Genomic DNA, 7,944 nt, shown 5'->3' with positions numbered 1-7,944 from the left:
GGAGGGGAATCATGTAAAATCCAACACGAAGTCGCCTCGGCAAAATAACATCTTTTCTTACGTTAAAGCAACAGTTCAGATACCATGAAGTGAGGTTCTGTGGAAAGTTCTCCCACATTCATGATTAAATCTACAGGAGTACACTTTAGAAAAAAAGTATTTTTAATAATAATCATCATTAGCATGGTGTTTAGACTACAGATGTGCATTTTAAGCAGAAATACACAACAATTATTCAATTTCCCTTCAAATATTCGACCCACCTGTAGTAATTCACCCGTCTCCCAGCAGCTGATTATTTTATCCTTTCCTCAAACAACTCTTTAATAAATCAAAAATGAAAATAAACATTTTAAAGAGTCCCAGAGCACTAACAGTTGTGACATTTGAATTAACTCTTCAAACTAAAGGAACTAGGCTTTGAATATTCAAAAACCACTGCCCATGCCTAGTTCAGACCTGTAGCCTCGAATGTTTTACCTGCACAGGTGTAAAAACAGCTCTATAACAAACTAAACTGAGACACAGCTGACGATTTGGACCATTGTGAAACGGGAGGAAACCGGATCCCTGCGAATGTTGTGACTCGTTTTGGAGACTCTGTCCAGAGAGACGCTGACTTAACGAGACTTCAGCTCGTTAATCCTGGAGACGCCATCTGCCACAGAAAAGAGTTTCTAAAGATCTGAAATACCCCATTTATTATGTTGGATCAGGACTCAAAACACCCCCTCTTATTTCAAACTAAGGCCACCATAACAGACGGGCAATCATGTAACTGTCCGCCTCTGTGTTAGCAAAATATCTCATTAGTCAGAGGACAGATTTTACTAAAACTCAGTAATCATTCGATGTTTGTCTACATCTGATTGACATTTGGAGCCAATGCTATTCAAGATGGCCGCCACAGCTAACTTACCATGACAGGAAAATGTTTGCAAGTCAGTAAAACTTGTGGTAGTAGCTGAGAGTACTCCGAGATAAGGAACGCTGCTTTTAAATATTATTAATTATTATTGAGTTGTTTATAGATCTGTTTTGTGTACTTTCCATTTTTGTCTCTTTATTGCTGCTTTTGTGAAGTTTTATTCTTGTTTGTATTTTTATTTCCATTGTAAATATTTAGAAATGTTTATTTTTATCTGCTAAAAGTGTTCCCTGTGATTTCTCTCTTTGTTTTTAAGCTTTTATGTGACTAACCCTTGAGCCTTTTTTAAATGCTGTATAAAAAAGAATGGCGGTTTTCATAAAACATGCCTTAACTCATCTTTTTTGTCTCGTTGTTATCGAACTGGGTCTGGGTCAGACATCAGGTTGTTGGTTTTTTTTGATTGTGTTGTTTAACTGGTCCAAACTGCAGACATGTGTTTACAGAAAAGCTTCAGCTTGGCCTGAAAAAGGAATCTGTTCTGTGTGTTTAAACATCTGTAACTCAGTCCGAGTAACATTTAGAGTGATTCCAACTATTTGAAGCGAAAAAAAAGAAAGGGGTTACCTTTCAAAAACCCACCAGAATCAAACATTTACTCCACATGGCTCCACAGCAGCTATGTGTTTAAACAACAGATGGGTGTTTTCCTGTAATTTCACCAGAATTGGGAGGAATTTTTAAAGTGTTGTGCAGGATAGTTTAAAGTTTACCTCCTGAGTCGAGTCTGTAGGTGCAAACGTTGAGCTGCGTTCCTCTCATATCCACAGAAAACCACGTCCAGCCGTCCTGACAGGAAGAATCGGAGGGTCGTACAGGACATCCAGGACAGGACATCCAGGTCCCCGAGAGACTATGGAAAAAAACAATCAAGAACTTCAGAAAATAAAAACTTTAATGTTTTAAACTCTGGAATTTAAACAACAGTGTACATGTACATGTAACTTTTATACTTTTTGAATTATTGAACTTTTTCTAAGATTTGATGAATAAAAACACTTCTTATTGTTTTTGTCCTTTTTAGCTTTTAGCTACCATTCTGACACTTAGCTTTTGGCTAGCTTTCTGTGAACCTTTTGCTACTTTTAGCTTCTTGCTTTCAGTCTCCTCGGCGTATCTCAGGCTGTGGGATTTCTCCGGCTCGTGTCTGTGAGCTGACGAGTGGAGATGACTCGGGCGTTGATCAGGGAAAAGGCTCAGGAGCTGAGGTGTCAAAGACACGATGTGCCGTTAAACCGGCGTTGCCATGGCGTGCCACTAAACAGCCCATAACTCTCCGGCACGTACGCGCCTCCAGCATCTGTTGCACATTTAGCCTGTGGTCATGGCCTCGTGGAGCCCCTCGGCTTCTACGCTCCTCTTCTCTCCCGAGCAGCTGTCCTTGTTTTCCCTTTCATTCCTCAACTTAAACGGTTCTGATCCTGAACCACAGCGAGAGAAGATAAGAGATGCCTTCGTTCCTGCAGCTCCCACCAGAAACGTCTCTGTGTACAAATTTATCTGCATTCAGGAACATCACACGGAGCGCTTTTAACTTACTCAAACGCTTTCACCTGCGGCAGGTCAGATCCAAACATTACTTTCTGTTGTTTAACTGAATGACCTTCCAGCCTTTGCTCTTCAGCTCAGATAATATTTATTAAGAATTAGAGGAATGCATATCGCCCATCTCTCAGATCATCCGATGATGGAGCTGTAGATGTTTCGCTCAAACATTGAGCGTGGTCTCCTGAGAGTGTGTTGTGGATGACTCTCAGCTGCTACCACTAAATTTTAGCTCAACGTCTATAAAACCGGTTGAGTTCTGGACATGTATGCGTCTGTGAAGGCTGTTTAACTGCGGCAGCCATCTTACATTGAGTTAAGATTAGTTTCTGCAAATTTTAAATTAAAATTCATTCTATGGTTGAGATATTTTGCTAACAAACAGTCAGACATGGGCAGAAAATTCTTGTTCACACCTTTCAGCAGCAGCTGATAACACAATAAACTTTTCATGTTTATTATGGGGAAATATTATTTTACCCATTTTTACAACATTTGCTCTGAAATCATTCTTACTGGGTTGAGACTGACGGTCAGAAAACACACTGAGGTAGAACTTAGATGTTTGTGTACAAAACTGAATAAACTGCAAGAATCGGGCGTCGTTTAACTCCTGCGACTCACGTGAAGAAACAGAGAACCCTCGCAATCATTTTGAGACATTTTGGAGACTTTTCCGTGAGCTGCAGCTTGAGATGAAATGTGATATTTGGTATAATATTCCGTTCTTGTTAATTACGGCCTTGCCATCATTTTCTCTGCTCTGCGTTCAAACATCAAAGACGAAAACTGAGGGATGGACAGGATCTTTATCTGATTACAGATATATAAAAACCCCTCAGAGCCCTGAAAACAAACTCTGCCTGACCTCTCGCTGAATTCCTCTCCTGTAGCTGGTTTCGTTCATCTCTGCACTGATCACACAATGACTTTGTTCATTTCCTCTTTTTACCGTACACATTCTTTAAAGTACAGCCAATAAAATATATATATATATATATATCTGAATGTATTTGTGTTTTACTTGGTGACTCTTGTAGATATGGAGACATATCTGTGTCGGTGTGTTAACCTTTACCACCAACATCTGGATTCAGTCTCATTACATCATGTTTTCACACCTCCTCTCTTCTGTCAGTCAGTTGATGGTTTTTAGGTTAAATCAGATCAAAATTACTAAAAATAGTTTCTGACGTTTCCTAAAACAAAAAGGTGAAAATAAAAAATGGAGTTGATCGCTTCAGAAGTTCCATCTTTGATTTGATTGTGATTGGATAATTGTCGTGAGCTTCAATCGGACTGTTTTTTTTTTCTCCGACAAACGGCGAAGAGTCCAGGAGAGGTCTGTTCAACAAGCGGCTCCCGGGCCAGGTACGGCCCTTTTTTAAGCATCTTTGGCCCCACAAAGCAGCCAGAACCCCAGACGGATTCAACTGAAAATAATAAAAAGGTGAAATACGGATCAGAAGCACTTCCACACCTCGAGGATCTGATTAGACAAACAGGAGCCTTCCTCCCTCAAACATCCTCTGATGAACCTGAACATTTGTAAGCTGCTGTTCGATTGGCCCGTCCGTCCTGAACATTTGTAAGCTGCTGTCTGATTGGCCTGTGCGTCTGACCTGCAGTAAGGCTGCAGGATGAACTAAATCAGCTAAACCTTCATTAGTGAAACTCACTACAAGCTTGAAGATCTTTGTAAATACCAGAAAGATGACTGACACATTCAGAGCAAGCAGACTGAGAAGTAGTTCTTGTTTACGCTGCCAGCAGAAACCAGAGTTATGACATCCTCCCTGAATTTCAAACATGAACCGGAACAAAAATGACCTGAAACTGAGATTAAACACTCACTGTTCTTGATGAAAAACTTTAACAAGTTACTGCCCGTTTCCTCAAAGCCTCAGTAATCCATCTTTAGCTGAAGGTCAATATTCTAGGTTTAAACCCTCACAATAAGTGTAAAACTTTAATTTGTAAATCGTTTTCTGCTTTGTTATTTATTGTCTCACAATAGAAAAGAAAAAAATGCATCACAAGTTCAAATTAAAGGGTTTTGGGATTTGTGTAACGAGCCTAAAATTGATGGAGAAAATAAATGAATTTAGAAACTGAGCACTGCGTTCACGCGTCAACTGAAAAGATCGTTTTAATCAATCTGCCACAGGATGGAACTGCATGTTTTTATTAACAGAGGAGATGATTCAAACTAAAGTGAAGCACAGTTTGAGGCCCGGGGAGCCGATATTTATGGATGACTGCTGGAGAAAAAAGGAAAATGTTCAAACTTTGACTCCTGCCACCAAATCAGCCACCAACTGTGTATCAGAGACGTTAAGCATGTGCTAACAGTGTGTTTAGTGGCAGTCTGTCAGCAGACGGTTACGTCTTTGTTTGGAGGCCAAAGACAGATTTGTCAGTCAATAAAGAAGCAGCAAAGTTTCCTCGCCGTCATTTCTTTACATAGCTTTTTTTTTTTTTTTTACTCTACAGCATTTCTTACCTTTTAAATGCAGTAAATATGTGGTATAAAGGATCTCAGACCAAAATAGTGGTCTGGTTTTATTTTTATGTATTTTAGTGTGTGTAGACCCTTTACGGTCCTTCACCTAATTGTTTTTTGGACTCTAATACCCTGAACTGTGCATACTTCAGTGAGTTGTTTATATCGTTTTTGACTTTACTCCTCAATAAAACATATTTTTCCTATTATCAAATGACACTGCAGTTTTTTAAATGAAGACGGTACGCACTACTAAGAGCAACCACATGGTAGTGAAACCTGTAAAACAAAGCCTTTGTTTGGAATCAATCATTTTAATGACAAAGGAGGAATTAAAGATCTGCACCGTGGCCCCCCGGCTTTGGTTTATTTGAGGTTAAGATTAGGCAACAAGTCGACCCAAACCCAGCTCCATAGTATCAGGTAAGAGCTGGAGATGAGCATGATTGATGAGGGCAGGAGGTTCGAAAACAAGAACATGCGATGATTAAACAGGCGCTGAACCAGTGAACCATGTGTTGGGCAAAAAGCTGCTGTTAAACAAGGAGAACAAAACCTGGGACGAGAGCCTGAAAGACACGACGATGAAGCAAAGAAGTGAGGTAATTGTGCACAGGTGTGCTGTGAGCCGTAACTCTCCTGCCCTGTATTCAAACTACAGCTCAGGTCTTTAAAAGTGGGGTTCTGTGGAAAGGTTAACAGTTATTTACCTTTCAACAACGTCCAATCAGAAAAGCAGAAATTGAACTGATGAGCTAACAGCTAGTCCAAATACAGCTAGTTCAGGAAATTCATGAGAACACCATCTTATAAAGGTTTACTGGTAACTTGGCATTAAAGACATTTATATACAACCCTAATTCCAGTTGGGACGGTGTGCAAAACATTAAAAAAAAAAAAAGATTTGCAAATCTCCAACTCACATTTTATTCACGAGACACTGTAAACATCAAATGCTAAACTCTTATATTATTTTAAAAAAATAAGATAATTTAGAATCTGATGGCAGCAAAACATCTTAAAAAGTTTGTTTCAGATGTTTCCCTCTGTGAAGCATCTCTTCTTCTAACAACAGTTTGAACGTCCAGAGCCTTTCCAGATGTGTAAGAGGCACTAATGCACCCCCATACCATCAGAGAGGCAGGCTGACCTCAGAACAGTTCTCCTCTTTGGTCCAGAGGAGACACATCTGTTCACATCTGGCTTCTTCTTTGCCTGATAGAGCTTTAAGCAGCATCTGTGGACGGCACAGTGAACTGTGTTTACAGACAGTGTTCCTGAGCAGAACAGAACCAGCTTTGACCTTTGACCTCAGAGGTTCCTACAGATCGATAAACACGTGAACCTTTGCCCATCTTTACTTCTGACAGTTTCAGCCTCTAAATGCTCTTTTTATCTCTAGTCCTCGTACTGACCTGCTGCCAGTTAACCTAGTTACTACCTAGTTACTACTAACTAGCTACAAAATGCTCCTCCAGCTGGTTTTGTACCTCTGACTTTCACAGCCCTTTGTTGCTCCTGTCTTAATAAAGATGTGTTGCTGCCATCAAATTTAAAATGACCTTTTATTTCCCAGACGTGGTGCGATTTCTCACTTTAAACATCTGACTTTGTTTACTGTATTCCATTGTTAATTAAACATGGGTTTGAAAAATCATTGTTTTTATTTATATTTTTCAGAGTTGGGGTTATATATTGCATGTACTGAATGTTGTAAAAAACGTCAAAGCAGAAATCACGAGGCAGTGATTACTTTCTGAACTGCCAATAAAGGTGGATGACAAATGTTCAGAATTCAGAGCAGATCTCATCGTTTTGCCAAAAGCAGAAAAATGTGAATCCAGACCAGTAAAAAGGAGGACTGCGTTCCAAGGCTTCAAAGTTTCTGCAGTGCCCACTTTATGTCTCAAAATGACAAACTTTGATCTCTTGTCAGAAGAGTTACGCTTTTGTAACCACACCGAAAATATTTACATGCTTATAAAATGTCCGTATGCACGCACATTTCCCCTTTTTGTCATGCTTTGTGGGTTTTGTGTTTGGGTTTAGATTTTGTTCTTTGTTTTAGTGAATTATTGTCATATTCTGTTCATATCTCCCAGTTTACTTTGGTTAATCTTGGTTTTATTAGTCTTATTGCTTTGTTTCACTCCTGTCCTGTCTTCATTTAGTTTAGTTTTGTTCGTGTCTGGACTTCGTAGCGCCTGTCCCCGTTGGTGATGTTCCTTGTTTGAACTCTAACCTGGCCTTTGTTTGCTTGTCACCTGGTGTTCATTTCTCATTCGTTCACTCAAACGTATTCAGCCCAGTTTCATTTGTTCACTGCAAAATTAAAGTCCAACTTTCCCCCCATTTTTGTTTTATTCTGAATTTCTGTTGCTTCATGGATCAGCTGGGTTTACCAGCTCTAGCTAAACGTTTGTTTTACTCTAAATGCAGTAAATGATCAAAGGTTTGTGTTGTTCTGCTGCTTCCTGCCAGCCAGTTTCAGTATTTGGGTCGTTCATCTTCAGCCATGAAATGAAACAATGAACCAGTTGTTTGGTAAACATCTAACCCAACATTAAACTGCTCCACCATCACAGTTTGAAAGAGCCGCCATCATCCTCACTCCTAAGAAAACTGCATCATGCCTCAGTACCTGCCGCCCTGTGGCTCTGACCTCTAACCTCTGACCTCTGTCATAATTGAGTCACATTAAGCCACAGCTCCTCCTAATCGAAATAAGTCAGCTGAGGAGGTCCGGGTGCCTTCTGCCCCTCCGTGAGGAGAACCTGGGGCAGACCCAGAACTCTTTGGTCTGGAAACAGTTTGGGATCCTCCAGGAGGAGCTGGAGAGAACCTCAGAGGAGATGGAAAGAACCTCCGAGGAGATGGAGAGAACCTCCGCGGAGATGGAGAGAACCTCCGAGGAGATGGAGAGAACCTCTAAAGACATGAAGGTCTGAGTTTCCCTCCTGGACCTGCT

Source organism: Kryptolebias marmoratus, linkage group LG4 (assembly GCF_001649575.2).
Source record: "Kryptolebias marmoratus isolate JLee-2015 linkage group LG4, ASM164957v2, whole genome shotgun sequence".
Taxonomy (NCBI): Eukaryota; Metazoa; Chordata; class Actinopteri; order Cyprinodontiformes; family Rivulidae; genus Kryptolebias; species Kryptolebias marmoratus.
The sequence above is the reverse complement of the archived record's forward strand: the minus strand, read 5'-3'. Positions refer to the sequence as shown.